A 15576-nucleotide genomic window follows, 5' to 3' on the forward strand; every position below is an offset into this window, starting at 1 on the left:
TTATTTGGCCATATACAACACCTATATTATCTATCGCAACTCCACTGAAAGCCCCAAACCCTTCCTTGGCGACCAGGAGGAAATCACCACTGCCCTTATATTCCCGAATGCCCCACCAGAAAACATTCGATCCAAGTGATTAGCAGACTCTCCGAACGCCACTTTTCCGATAAAATCCCTCCCAGACCAACAGGCCAAAAACTTCAGAAAAAATTCCCGGTATGCACCAAAGGAGGAGTTAGAAGAGACACCACTTATCATTGTCCCCGATGTCCTTCCCAACCAGGCATAGTTGACTGTTTACCATACTTCAGTAAATTATTAGTGAAGTATGGTAACCATAACCCTCACTTCCTGCCATTTACCTTCACGCCCCTTATGCCTCTGCTTCCTCTGTAACTGACCCTGGCTTGTTATTCGACCACGCTTCTGCCTACCGATTCTGTACATACCTCTGTCTGATCTGTAACTGACCCTGGCTTGTTATTCGACCACGCTTCTGCCTACCGATTCTGTACATACCTCTGTCTGATCTGGAACTGACCCTGGACTGTTTGACCATGCTTTTTGCCTGCCTCTTGGACTGTACCCTGCCACTGGACTAGTGGGATTAATAACACAGGGGTCTCCCATATGTGAGGGGCTCCAGAATTGTTTTTCTGGATGAAGAAAACAATTTTTTTTGTTTTCTCATTCCTAGATTAGGGTCTGGAGACTCGGAGGCTTCAAAGAGATTTGGGTGGGAGAAGCCTCTACCCCTGTCCCCATTCTGTCCTGCAAAAAGCCCTACTTCTGCCTGCTGCCTGTAGGACTTCTGCCATCATGCCTCTGCCTGTCGCATGAACTGACCACACCACATGAACCATGTTCCTGCCTACTACCAGGACTAATATTTTAGCACTGCTGACAATCTCTGCCTGCACTGACCCTGGACTGTATATGGACAGTATCCCTGCCTGTTGCCTGTACTGTGCTACTAAAACCACAGGTAATCATTTGTTTACTCTTTGCTCAGCAAAATGTATTTTGGGGTGTAATTCTTGGTATGTGCATGCTATGTGTCCCTAGAACACCTGACGGTGCTCCTTGCATGTTGGGCCTCTGTATGTGGCCAGGCTGTGTAAAAGTCTAGAGTCATAGAGAAGCTCCGCAATACCTAATGGAGAAAATAAATCATTACACACCAAACCGCAGTCTTCGATCAGCCAACAAAAACCTCCTCCTCGTGCCCAAAGCCCGGTATAAATCCAAGGGGGATCGGAGATTCGCTGTCCAAGGGCCTCGGCTATGGAATGCTCTACCAATAGACATCCGTCTGGAAGAAAATCGCCTGGCTTTTAGGAAAAAACTCAAGACCTTCCTCTTTTAGCAGATGATCAAAGCTCGCCACAGCGCCTAGAGGCGATTCAGTTCGCATTGTGCGCTATACAAGTATTTCATTCATTTATTCACATGTGGTATCGCCATACTCAGGAGGAGTAGCAGAATGTATTTTGGGGTGTCATCTTTGCTACGTACATGCTATGTGTTGGAAATATCTTATAAATGGATAACTGTGTAAAAAAAAATGCGGTTTGATTTTTTTTCCACATTTTCCATAAACTTCTGGAAATACATGAACCGTTCAAAAGACGCATTATGCCTCATAGATTATACATTGGGGTGTTAGCTTTCCAAAATGGGGTCATTTTGTGGGCGTTTCCATTGTCCTGGTGCTCCAGGGCCTTCAAAAGTGTAATAGGTGGTTGAGAAATGAAATGTGTAATTTATGCTCCTTGAATGCCTGAAGGTGCTACTTCAATGTTGGGCCTCTGTATGTGGCCAGGCTGTGTAAAAGTCTCACACATGTGGTATTGCCATACTCAGAAAGAGTAGCAGAATGTATTTTGGAGTGTCATCTTTGCTATGTACATGCTATGTGTTGTAAATATCTTATAAATTGACAAATTTGTGTAAACAAAAAAATTCACTTTCATTTTTTTCCCACATTTTCCAAAAACTTCTAGAAAAAAATGAACCGTTCAAAAGACTCATTATGCCTCACAGATTATATGTTGGGGTGTTAGTTTTCCAAAATGTGGTCATTTTGTGGGAATTTCCATTGTCCTGGTGCTCCAGGACAATGGAATAAGTTTAAGAAGTTTAATAGTCAACAAGTTAAATGTGTAATTTATGCTCCTAGAACACCTGAAGGTGCTCCCTGCATGTTGGGCCTCTGTATGTGGCCAGGCTGGGAAAAAATCCCACACATGTGGTATCACCATACTTAGGAGGAGTAGCAGAATGTATTTTGGGGCATCATTTGTGGTATGCGCATGCCATGTGAGAGAAATAACCTATTACAATGACAATTTTGTAGAAAAAATCTTAATTTTGCAAAGAATTGTGGGAAAAAATGACAACATCAAAAACCTCACCATGCATCTTACTAAATACCAAACGAAATAGGCCATCAGTACTTCAGATGTGATCAATGTTTTATGATTTGCACCACAGCTTGTAGACTCTCTAACTTTCACAAAGACCAAAAAATATCCATTAATTTGGGTTAGTTTTACCAAAGATATGTAGCAGTATAAATTGTGGCCAAAATTTATGAAGAAAAATTAATAATTGCAAACTTTTATCACAGAAACAATGCATTTTTTTTTTCAAAATTTTCAGTCTTTTCATTTATATTGCAAAAAATAAAAAATAAACCCAGAGGTGATCAAATACCACCAAAAGAAAGCTCTATTTGTATGAAAATAAGGACAAAAAAATTATTTTGGTACAGTATTACATGACTGAGTAATTGTCATTCAAAGTGTGAGAGCAATGAAACCTGAAAATTGGTCTGGGCAGGAGGGGGGGTTAAGTGTCCAGTAGGCAAGTGGTTAAAGAGAACCTGTCACCTAATAATCATCACATTTGGGGACTTTTTGATGGGAATTTTTTTTTCTTAAGAAATTTTTTTTTTTAATGCAATAAAATAGTTACAACCAAGCACATAGAATCTCTCCCCCCTCACAAAAAAAATATTGAGACCCCCCCCACTTATACGCATGTACACATGTAAATGCATGCGTCATGGGTGCTTACGCATGAAAACACTGATTGCGAGACACATGTTACATATGCAGCGCACGCTGGAGCGAGAGTGATAATTCTATCACCAGACCTCCTCCGTACCACTAAACTGATGACCTATAGGGGGCTTCTGAAGCATCCCCTATAGAAAATATCGGGTACAGAAATTTGTCGCCATTTCACAGGCGCATGCATGGTGGTGGGAGTGTCATGGTCTGGGGCTGCATGAGTGCTGCCGGCACTGGGGGGCTACAGATCATTGAGGGGACCATGAATGCCAACATGTACTGTGACATACTGAAGCAGAGCATGATCCCCTCCCTTCAGAGACTGGGCCGCAGGGCAGTATTCCAACATGATAACCACCCCAAACACACCTCCAACACCACCACTGCCTTGCTAAAGAAGCTGAGGGTAAAGGTGATGGACTGGCCAAGCATGTCTCCAGACCTAAACCCTATTGATCATCTGTGGGGGATCCTCAGAGGGAAGGTGGAGGAGGGGAAGGTCTCGAACATCCACCAGCTCCGTGATGTCATCATGGGGGAGGGGAAGAGGACTCCAGTGGTGACCTGTGAAGCTCTGCTGACCTCCAAGCCCAAGAGGGTGAAGGCAGTGCTGGAAAATAATGGCGGCCACACAAAATATTGACACTTTGGGCCCAATTTGGATATTTTCACTTAGGGGTGTACTGACTTTTGTTGCCAGCGGTTTAGACATTAATGGCTGTGTGTTGAGTTATTTTGAGGGGACAGGAAATTTACACTGTTATACAAGCTGTACACTCACTACTTTACATTGTAGACAAGTGTCATTTCTTCAGTGTTGTCACATGAAAAGAGAGAAGAAAAGATTTACACAAATGTGACTGAGGGGTGCACTTACTTTTGTCAGATGGCTTTATTAGATTTCAATATTTGCAAAGCCTCCAGCTTAGGATCATCAATCTACTTTACTTTCTATATCACCAATAATATAAATAAGAGATCCCAATCACTAAAAATATTATCGGAAACAACTGGAAGTTCTACAGAAACCTGAAGTGTTATTTTCTGCTGTGCGCCGTGTAGCCAGCAGGTGGCGGCATTTCTCCCTGTATTACAGTGAGCTCTCCTATTGGACGCCATTCCTATAGTGTGACCTATAAGGAGGAGAGCTGCAGTTTGGTAATCTTTGCATGCTGTACTCCTTTAAGTCGTACTCCAGGATTCTCCCAACAAATGTAATGTTGCAGAATACTCGTTTCTAGTCGGGGGAAATGTCATTTTTCACACACTTTAAAATCAGCAATTTATTTATTTATTTTGGCAAGAAAATGACTTGAAAACCCCCAAAACATTCTCTATATTTTCTGGAAACAGAGGCCCGAGATCATTGGTTCTCCACCCTCTAGTGCCATGACCCCTCGATAAAATCCCCCAACAGTAGAATGATTTCCGTAGCGTGGATTGTCAGCACCCGAGGCAAGACAAGTGATTGGTGCCCCTAATGGACATTTAGCCCCTCCCCTCATACAGTATTAGAACCCCTTATGGTACATCTTAGGGTGTATCACTCTCTCTCTTTGTTCTCCTTTCTCTCTTGGGGGGGGGGGGGGGGTGAGTGCCGGTGCTGGTGGGGGGCGGGATGAGTGGCGGTGCTGGTGGGGGGTGGGATGAGTGGCGGTGCTGGTGGGGGGTGGGATGAGTGGCGGTGCTGGTGGGGGGCGGGATGAGTGGCGGTGCTAGTGGGGGGCGGGATGAGCGGCGGTGCTGGTGGGGGGAGGGATGAGCGACGGTGCTGGTGGGGGGTGGGATGAGCGGCGGTGCTGGTGGGTGGTGGGATGAGCGGCGGTGCTGGTGGGGGGGGTGGGATGAGTGGCCGTGCTGGTGGGGGGTGAGATGAGTGGCCGTGCTGGTGGGTGGTGGGATGAGTGGCGGTGCTGGTGGGTGGCGGGATGAGTGGCGGTGCTGGTGGGGGGTGGGATGAGTGGCGGTGCTGGTGGGGGGCGGGATGAGTGGCGGTGCTGGTGGGGGGTGGGATGAGTGGCGGTGCTGGTGGGTGGTGAGATGAGTGGCGGTGCTGGTGGGGGGTGGGATGAGTGGCGGTGCTGGTGGGGGGTGGGATGAGTGGCGGTGCTGGTGGGTGGCGGGATGAGTGGCGGTGCTGGTGGGGGTGGGATGAGTGGCGGTGCTGGTGGGGGGCGGGATGAGTGGCGGTCTGATGGGTGGTGGGATGAGTGGCGGTGCTGGTGGGGGGTGGGATGAGTGGCGGTGCTGGTGGGTGGTGGGATGAGTGGCGGTGCTGGTGGGGGGTGGGATGAGTGGCGGTGCTGGTGGGTGGTGGGATGAGTGCCGGTGCTGGTGGGGGGTGGGATGAGTGGCGGTGCTGGTGGGTGGTGAGATTAGTGGCGGTGCTGGTGGGTGGTGGGATGTGTGGCGGTGCTGGTGGGGGGTGGGATGAGTGGCGGTGCTGGTGGGGGGGTGGGATGAGTGGCGGTGCTGGTGGGGGGTGGGATGAGTGGCGGTGCTGGTGGAGGGTGGGATGAGTGGCGGTGCTGGTGGGGGGTGGGATGAGTGGCGGTGCTGGTGGGTGGTGGGATGAGTGGCGGTGCTGGTGGGGGGTGGGATGAGTGGCGGTGCTGGTTGGGGGTGGGATGAGTGGCGGTGCTGGTGGGGGGTGGGATGAGTGGCGGTGCTGGTGGGTGGTGGGATGAGTGGCGGTGCTGGTGGGGGGAGGGATGAGTGGCGGTGCTGGTGGGGGGTGGGATGAGTGGCGGTGCTGGTGGGGGGTGGGATGAGTGGCGGTGCTGGTGGGGGGTGGGATGAGTTGCGGTGCTGGTGGGGGGTGGGATGAGTGGCGGTGCTGGTGGGTGGTGGGATGAGTGGCGGTGCTGGTGGGGGGGTGGGATGAGTGGCGGTGCTGGTGGGGGGGTGGGATGAGTGGCGGTGCTGGTGGGGGGTGGGATGAGTGGCGGTGCTGGTGGGGGGTGGAATGAGTGACGGTTCTGGTGGGGGGTGGGATGAGTGGCGGTGCTGGTGGGGGGTGGGATGAGTGGCGGTGCTGGTGGGTAATGTGATGAGTGGCGGTGCTGGTGGGGGGTGGGATGAGTGGCGGTGCTGGTGGGGGGTGGGATGAGTGGCGGTGCTGGTGGGTGGTGGGATGAGTGGCGGTGCTGGTGGGGGGTGGGATGAGTGGCGGTGCTGGTGGGGGGTGGGATGAGTGGCGGTGCTGGTGGGGGGTGGGATGAGTGGCGGTGCTGGTGGGTGGTGGGATGTGTGGCGGTGCTGGTGGGGGGTGGGATGAGTGGCGGTGCTGGTGGGGGGTGGGATGAGTGGCGGTGCTGGTGGGGGGTGGGATGAGTGGCGGTGCTGGTGGGGGGTGGGATGAGTGGCGGTGCTGGTGGGTGGTGGGATGAGTGGCGGTGCTGGTGGGGGGTGGGATGAGTGGCGGTGCTGGTGGGTGGTGGGATGAGTGGCGGTGCCGGTGGGGCGTGGGATGAGTGGTGGTGCCGGTGGGGCGTGGGATGAGTGGTGGTGCCGGTGGGGGGTGGGATGAGTGGCGGTGCTGGTGGGTGGTGGGATGAGTGGCGGTGCTGGTGGGTGGCGGGATGAGCGGCGGTGCTGGTGGGGGGAGGGATGAGTGGCGGTGCTGGTGGGGGGTGGGATGAGTGGCGGTGCTGGTGGGGGGTGGGATGAGTGACGGTTCTGGTGGGGGGTGGGATGAGTGGCGGTGCTGGTGGGGGGTGGGATGAGTGACGGTTCTGGTGGGGGGGTGGGATGAGTGCCGGTGCTGGTGGGGGGTGGGATGAGTGGCGGTGCTGGTGGGGGGTGGGATGAGTGGCGGTGCTGGTGGGGGGTGGGATGAGTGGCGGTGCTGGTGGGGGGTGGGATGAGTGGTGGTGCTGGTGGGGGGTTGGATGAGTGGCGGTGCTGGTGGGGGGTGGGATGAGTGGCGGTGCTGGTGGGGGGTGGGATGAGTGGCGGTGCTGGTGGGGGTTGGGATGAGTGACGGTTCTGGTGGGGGGTGGGATGAGTGGCGGTGCTGGTGGGTGGTGGGATGAGTGGCGGTGCTGGTGGGGGGTGGGATGAGTGGTGGTGCTAGTGGGGGGTGGGATGAGTGGCGGTGCTGGTGGGGGTTGGGATGAGTGACGGTTCTGGTGGGGGGTGGGATGAGTGGCGGTGCTGGTGGGGGGTGGGATGAGTGGCGGTGCTGGTGGGTGGTGAGATGAGTGGCGGTGCTGGTGGGTGGTGGGATGAGTGGCGGTGCTGGTGGGGGGGTGGGATGAGTGGCGGTGCTGGTGGGGGGTGGGATGAGTGGCGGTGCTGGTGGGTGGTGGGATGAGTGGCGGTGCTGGTGGGTGGTGGGATAAGTGGCGGTGCTGGTGGGGGGGTGGGATGAGTGGCGGTGCTGGTGGGGGGTGGGATGAGTGGCGGTGCTGGTGGGGGGTGGGATGAGTGGCGGTGCTGGTGGGGGGTGGGATGAGTGGCGGTGCTGGTGGGGGGTGGGATGAGTGGCGGTGCTGGTGGGGGGTGGGATGAGTGACGGTTCTGGTGGGGGGGTGGGATGAGTGCCGGTGCTGGTGGGGGGTGGGATGAGTGGCGGTGCTGGTGGGGGGTGGGATGAGTGGCGGTGCTGGTGGGGGGGTGGGATGAGTGGCGGTGCTGGTGGGGGGTGGGATGAGTGGCGGTGCTGGTGGGTGGTGGGATGAGTGGCGGTGCTGGTGGGGGGGTGGGATGAGTGGCGGTGCTGGTGGGTGGTGGGATGAGTGGCGGTGCTGGTGGGTGGTGGGATGAGTGGCGGTGCTGGTGGGGGGGTGGGATGAGTGGCGGTGCTGGTGGGGGGTGGGATGAGTGGCGGTGCTGGTGGGTGGTGGGATGAGTGGCGGTGCTGGTGGGTGGTGGGATGAGTGGCGGTGCTGGTGGGGGGGTGGGATGAGTGCCGGTGCTGGTGGGGGGTGGGATGAGTGGCGGTGCTGGTGGGTGGTGGGATGAGTGGCGGTGCTGGTGGGGGGGTGGGATGAGTGGCGGTGCTGGTGGGGGGTGGGATGAGTGGCGGTGCTGGTGGGGGGTGGGATGAGTGGCGGTGCTGGTGGGGGGTGGGATGAGTGGCGGTGCTGGTGGGGGGGTGGGATGAGTGCCGGTGCTGGTGGGGGGTGGGATGAGTGGCGGTGCTGGTGGGGGGTGGGATGAGTGGCGGTGCTGGTGGGGGGTGGGATGAGTGGCAGTGCTGGTGGGGGGTGGGATGAGTGGCGGTGCTGGTGGGTGGTGGGATGAGTGGCGGTGCTGGTGGGGGGTGAGATGAGTGGCGGTGCTGGCGGCGGGGAGGTGGGATGAGTTCCAGCTGGGGACACCTATGCTGAAATCAGGAGATGGGGTCTCCTCCAGCCCCTCCCAGTTCACATTCCTCACCAATCAGCCGACCTCTAGTCTCCGCCCCCCGCAGATGTGCCGTGAACTGAGTGGGCGGCTGTGGGCTCCAGGGACAACCCTGCTGGTCGGCTGCGAAAAGGTTGGGGGAGAGCGGTGCGGGCTTCAGGAACAGACTGAGATTCGGTGACCCCTGGCAAATCGTCGATCGACCCCTCAGGGTGAGAACCACCGCTCTGGAGAATAAAATGACGGCTCTTATAGTTTTTTTATATATTTTTTTAATAATTTGTGGCTTTACTCATTTTCAGTAAAAAAAACATTTAAGTTCCTGTTAGTGCGTGCAAACGCAATATTATAACCAACTGATCAGTAAAATCGAGTAAATAAATACCACACATGAGAAGATTTACAATTGCGCACAGCTGTGAAATGACAACAAACTAGGGAACCGAAAATTGTCCAGAAGTGATGATTAAAAAAATCAATTTCGGAGTTGATCGGGAATCAGGGGGCTAACAAGACCCCTTTTTTTTTGGACACGCCCCTGATGTCTTCCCCGCCCTCCAAAGCAGCTAAGCATGCCCTGATTGTGCTCAGTTAGCTGCTTCCCTGGCTGTAAAAGCCTGTACAGGTTAGTCATGGTCTAGCCTGCAGTTTCCTGCTTCTGACCTCCTTGCGGTGCTTCTGCTGGACCTTTTCTTCTGCTCACATGTTCTGCCGGCTTCTGTGTTCACCCGTGGGCGTGGCCTGCTCTGCTGTGGATTTATATCCCTCTCCCGTCTATCACTTTCTGCTCCGCCTCCCAGTCTGCTCCCCTATACACAGACATGCTCAGTGCAGCTCGCGTTGTCTGAGCGACTTCCTAGTTCCTCCGTGCTCCTCCCTTCCCGCATGTTACTTGTGTTCTGAGTCTGCTTTCCCGTGTGCCGACCCCGGCTTCGTCTACCGCGTTTGCCTCCCGTCAGGCCCATGACCTCGGCTCCTTTCCCGGATCCTCTTCTGTCCCCTGCCCAGGGCCGGTACAAGGGGTGGGCAGGAGAGACGCCCGTCCACCGGTACAACGGATTGGGGTGCCTTCATTCTGTTACAAGGTTGGGCAGTTTGGCACCTTTGCCCCGGGCGCCGGATGACCTTGTCCCAGCACTGCTCCCGCCATCCCTACTCTGCACACACGAGGGGTTTCTGCATCTTCAGCTGAGCATACGTGGCGGCTGCAACCTAATTCCAGTCTGCTGTAAGTCCATCCCCACCATCAGGGGCTCTGGTAAAGGAGCAGGCCGGGGCTTAGACTCCCTGGGGACCCCCAAGTTGGCCTTCTACAAGGGCTCACTATCATAGGAACCCGACACAGTTTTAGAGTTAGTCGTAAATAATGGGCTAACAAGCCCCCTCTTGTGAAAGTTTGGGGTAGTGACAGGTCCCTTTATGGAGACACCAGTGCTCTATTAGACCCCTAATGTCTCCCCTGCTCTCCAAAGCAGCTAACCAAGCCCAGATTATGCTTGGTTAGCTACTTCCCTGGCTGCAACAACCTGCTTCTCTATACACAGACATGCTCAGTGCAGCTCACGTTGCCTGAGCAACTTCCTAGTTCCTCCGTGCTCCTGCTTTCCCGCATGTTACTTGTATTCTGTGTCTGATTTCCCGTGTACTGACCCCGGCTTCATCAACTGTGTTTGCCTGCCGCCCGCCCTGACCTCGGCTCCTATCCCAGACCCTCGTCTGTCTCCTGCCATCTATATTCTGCATATGCGAGTGGTCTCTGCATCTTCAGCTGGATGTACCTGGGGGGGGGGGCACAACTTTGTTCCAGTTTGCTGCAAGTCTATCCCCACCATCAGGGGCCCTGATAAAGGAGCAGGCCGGGGGTAAGACTCCCTGGGGACCCCCAAGCTGGCCTTCTACAAGGGCTCACTATCATAGGAATCTGACACAGTTTTAGAGTTAGTCGTAAATAATGGGCTAACAAGCCCCCTCTTGTGAAAGCTTGGGGCAGTGACATGTCCCTTTATGGAGACACCATTGGTCTATTAGACCCCTAATGTCTCCCCTGCTCTCCAAAGCAGCTAATCAAGCCCAGATTATGCTTGGTTAGCTACTTCCCTGGCTGCAACAACCTGCTTCTCTATACACAGACATGCTCAGTGCAGCTCGCGTTGCCTGAGCAACTTCCTAGTTCCTCCGTGCTCCTGCTTTCCCGCATGTTACTTGTATTCTGCGTCTGATTTCCCGTGTACTGGGGGGTTATTTGTACTGGGGGGTCATTTGGGAGGGGTATTTGTACTGAGGAGGGGTGGAGTGTCCGGTATGGAAGGGGTTAATCACTCAGGATGTGTACATACCTACTTCGGTCAGGAAGTGGTTAATATGGGTCCTTTGGTGATAGCTGATCCTAAAGCCCATTATCTATCCCCAGTTTGGAATCTGCACCAAATTATAGTAAGTGTGATGTCATCACAGTGCTGGGGCCAGGTCATCTAGGTCCCGGGGGCCAACATGCCCCCCCCCTCCCCCCGCCCAAGATGTATGGCCATTATGTGTCAGCAAAGATCCCCCCACACCGTAGAAATCAATCACTAATCTGCATGCTTACCCCAGAAGCACCAATTCATCCTCCTCCCAACACAAATCCACCCCCCTACTGAAATTCCCCCCCTTCCCAGCACAAATCTTTGCCCCCCCCCCATCCTCCCCAGCTAAAATCCTCTCTCCGTCCATATATGCCCCCAACACAAATAATCCCCCCCCCCCCAAAATTGTCTCCATCCTAGCACAAACCCCTTAAATGCCCTCTCCTAAGCACAACCCCCCCCCCCCCCGCCAATCCAAATCTCCCCTCCGCACAAATTCCCCTCCCCCAATTCCCCATCCTAACAAAAATCCACCCCCCACCAAAGTTCCCCTCCCAACTCAAATACCCCCCCGATCATCCATAGTAGTACAAATCCCACCCCCCCCCCAAGAAAAAAAATTCCCCTCTTAGCACAAATCCCTTTCCCCACTACCATTTCACCATTTCTAGCAGAAGCCCCCCAAATCCCCCCTCCTGGCACAAATCACTTCTAGCACACCTCCCCAAATTTGCCTTCCTAGGACGATTTTTACCCCCCTATTTCCTCCTCCTAACATAAATCTCCTCCCCCCATTCTCCTTGTGGTGTCCCCCCCTCCCCTCCACCTCTCATGACACCACAGTGCCCAGGAGAGCCCCTCCTGCCCACCCCTTGTCCCCGGCCCTGCGTCATCCTGTACTATTTCCATATAAGACAAGGACGGGTTCAATGGGCACAATGATAGTGGAAAGAAGGTGTTCCGGGATTTGCATAGACCATTGTGCGGCGCTCATTTCCATACGAAGAGAAGATAATCCGAGCCGAGAGACTGAATACAGAATAAAACGTGACAATCGTGTGCAGCGTTATCTGAGATGTGATCGCCGCCCAGCCAGAGACAGCCGAGGAATCGGTGACCCGGAACTCCAGCCACCGAACGTTTGAGATTAAACACCGATCGTTTTCTTCTTCTTCTGGTGACAACCCAAAAAGGGTGAATCTCACCAATGGGGACACACAGAGGGGGCGACTCTCACCAATGGGGACACACGGAGGGGGCGACTCTCACTAATGGGGACACACGGAGGGGGCAACTCTCACCAATGGGGACACACGGAGGGGGCGACTCTCACCAATGGGGACACACGGAGGGGGTGACTCTCACTAATGGGGACACACGGAGGGGGTGACTCTCACTAATGGGGACAGACGGAGGGGGCGAATCTCACCAATGGGGACACACGGAGGGGGCGACTCTCACAAATGGGGACACACGGAGGGGGCGAATCTCACCAATGGGGACACACGGAGGGGGCGACTCTCACTAATGGGGACAGACGGAGGAGGCGACTCTCACAAATGGGGACACACGGAGGGGGCGAATCTCACCAATGGGGACACACGGAGGGGGCGACTCTCACTAATGGGGACAGACGGAGGAGGCGACTCTCACCAATCGGGACACACGGAGGGGGCGACTCTCACCAATGGGGACACACGGAGGGGGCGACTCTCACCAATGGGGACACACGGAGGAGGCGACTCTCACCAATGGGGACACACGGAGGGGGCGACTCTCACTAATGGAGACACACGGAGGAGGCGACTCTCACCAATGGGGACACACGGAGGGGGCGACTCTCACCAATGGGGACACACGGAGGAGGCGACTCTCACCAATCGGGACACACGGAGGGGGCGACTCTCACCAATGGGGACACACGGAGGGGGCGAATCTCACCAATGGGGACACACGGAGGGGGCGACTCTCACTAATGGGGACAGACGGAGGAGGCGACTCTCACCAATCGGGACACACGGAGGGGGCGACTCTCACCAATGGGGACACACGGAGGGGGCGACTCTCACCAATGGGGACACACGGAGGGGGCGACTCTCACCAATGGGGACACACGGAGGGGGCGACTCTCACCAATGGGGACACACGGAGGGGGTGACTCTCACTAATGGGGACACACGGAGGGGGCGACTCTCACCAATGGGGACACACACGGAGGGGGTGACTCTCACTAATGGGGACACACGGAGGGGGCGACTCTCACCAATGGGGACACACGGAGGGGGCGACTCTCACCAATGGGGACACACGGAGGGGGCGACTCTCACCAATGGGGACACACGGAGGGGGCGACTCTCACTAATGGGGACACACGGAGGGGGCGACTCTCACCAATGGGGACACACGGAGGGGGTGACTCTCACTAATGGGGACAGACGGAGGAGGCGACTCTCACCAATGGGGACACACGGAGGGGGTGACTCTCACCAATGGGGACACACGGAGGGGGCGACTCTCACCAATGGGGACACACGGAGGGGGCGACTCTCACCAATGGGGACACACGGAGGGGGCGACTCTCACCAATGGGGACACACGGAGGGGGCGACTCTCACCAATGGGGACACACGGAGGGGGCAACTCTCACCAATGGGGACACACGGAGGGGGCGACTCTCACCAATGGGGACACATGGAGGGGGCGACTCTCACCAATGGGGACACACGGAGGGGGTGACTCTCACCAATGCGGACACACGGAGGGGGCAACTCTCACCAATGGGGACACACGAAGGGGGCGACTCTCACCAATGGGGACACACGAAGGGGGCGACTCTCACCAATGGGGACACACGAAGGGGGCGACTCTCACCAATGGGGACACACGGAGGAGGCGACTCTCACCAATGGGGACACACGGAGAAGGCGACTTTCACTAATGGAGACACACGGAGGAGGCGACTCTCACCAATGGGGACACACGGAGGGGGCGACTCTCACTAATGGAGACACACGGAGGAGGCGACTCTCACCAATGGGGACACACGGAGGGGGCGACTCTCACCAATGGGGACACACGGAGGAGGCGACTCTCACTAATGGGGACACACGGAGGGGGCAACTCTCACTAATGGGGACACACGGAGGGGGCGACTCTCACCAATGGGGACACACGGAGGGGGCGACTCTCACCAATGGGGACACACGGAGGAGGCGACTCTCACCAATGGGGACACACGGAGGTGGCGACTCTCACCAATGGGGACACACGGAGGAGGCGACTCTCACCAATGGGGACACACGGAGGAGGCGACTCTCACCAATGGGGACACACGGAGGTGGCGACTCTCACCAATGGGGACACACGGAGGAGGCGACTCTCACCAATGGGGACACATGGAGGGGGCGACTCTCACCAATGGGGACACACGGAGGGGGCGACTCTCACCAATGGGGACACATGGAGGGGGCGACTCTCACCAATGGGGACACATGGAGGGGGCGACTCTCACCAATGGGGACACACTGAAGGGGCGACTCTCACTAATGGGGACACATGGAGGGGGCTTTAATAAGGGGGCCCCGGATACCGGCCCCCCACCCTATGTGAATGAGTATGGGGTACAATGTACCCCTACCCATTCACCTGTAAAATAAAAGTACAAAAAAACACAACACACAAGACAAGACCCCTGAAGTCGGGAGAAGAGGCCGCGGCGGCGAGGAAGAAAGCCGGGCTCCTCCGCTAGTAAAAGAGCTAGCAGAAGATAGCGGAGGAGTCCGACGAGAAGACCCCCGAAGACGGAAGAAGACCCCCGGAGCTGTGCAATAAACTATTTTATCTTGTGTGTTGTGTTTTTTTGTACTTTATTTTACAGGTGAATGGGTAGGGGTACATTGTACCCCATACTCATTCACATAGGGTGGGGGGCCGGTATCCGGGGGCCCCCTTATTAAAGGGGGCTCCCGATATCTGATAAGCCCCTCACCCGCAGACCCCGACAACCAACGGGTTGCCGGGAAGAGGGCCTTGTCCTCATCAACACGGGGACAAGGTGCTTTGGGGCGGGGGGGGGGGGCGCGCGGCCCCCCCTTCCCAAAGGCACCCCCCATGTTGAGGGCACGCAGCCTGGTACGGCTCGGGGGCGCTCGCTCGTCCCTCCTTTCCTGGCCGGCCGGGTAGCGTGCTCGGACAAGGGTCTGATGTGGACCCCCACACCGATTTTTTCAGCGTTGGGGTTCCCCTTTAAGTCCATACCAGGCAGCGGGTCCAGCGACGTCTCCTTCGCGGGCCCCGCCTACCTGGAGACCCGCTCGAAATGAGCAGACTTTTCTCCGGGCGGGAAAAGTCCGCTCATTTCAAAAGTACGGCGGACTGGCATACACACGGCCGGATTGTCCGCCGAAATGCGAGTCCGGCGGGAAGATTGGAGTGCAAAACTACTTTCTAAGTCCGCCGTACGTTCGGGTCAAAAAAGTCCGCCGGAGGCTACACACGGGGGGATTGCCCGGCGGACTTGAGTTTGCCGGACTTTTCCACCTGATTCTTTGATCGTGTGTACGCGGCATTATACATATTCCTTTGTCCCTTTGGATAATTGACCATGAACTGTCTTGATCGGCTCCCGAAAGCTGTATAGTAATGATCAGATTATTGTTCAAAAGATTTTTTTTGCCCGATTTTCTGTTTGTGTCTATGAGGCTTTAGGCTAGTACCAGTACTTCCTTGTGTCCCTGACTTCCTGAGAAGATTCCTATTGTACCCTCAGTGCGTCTTCATGTCCCTGGCTTCCTGAGAAGATTCCT

The sequence above is a fragment of the Lithobates pipiens genome, unplaced genomic scaffold (genome assembly GCF_037356315.1).
Source record: "Lithobates pipiens isolate NorthernLeopardFrog02 unplaced genomic scaffold, aLitPip1_a1.2 Scaffold_47, whole genome shotgun sequence".
Lineage (NCBI taxonomy): Eukaryota > Metazoa > Chordata > Amphibia > Anura > Ranidae > Lithobates > Lithobates pipiens.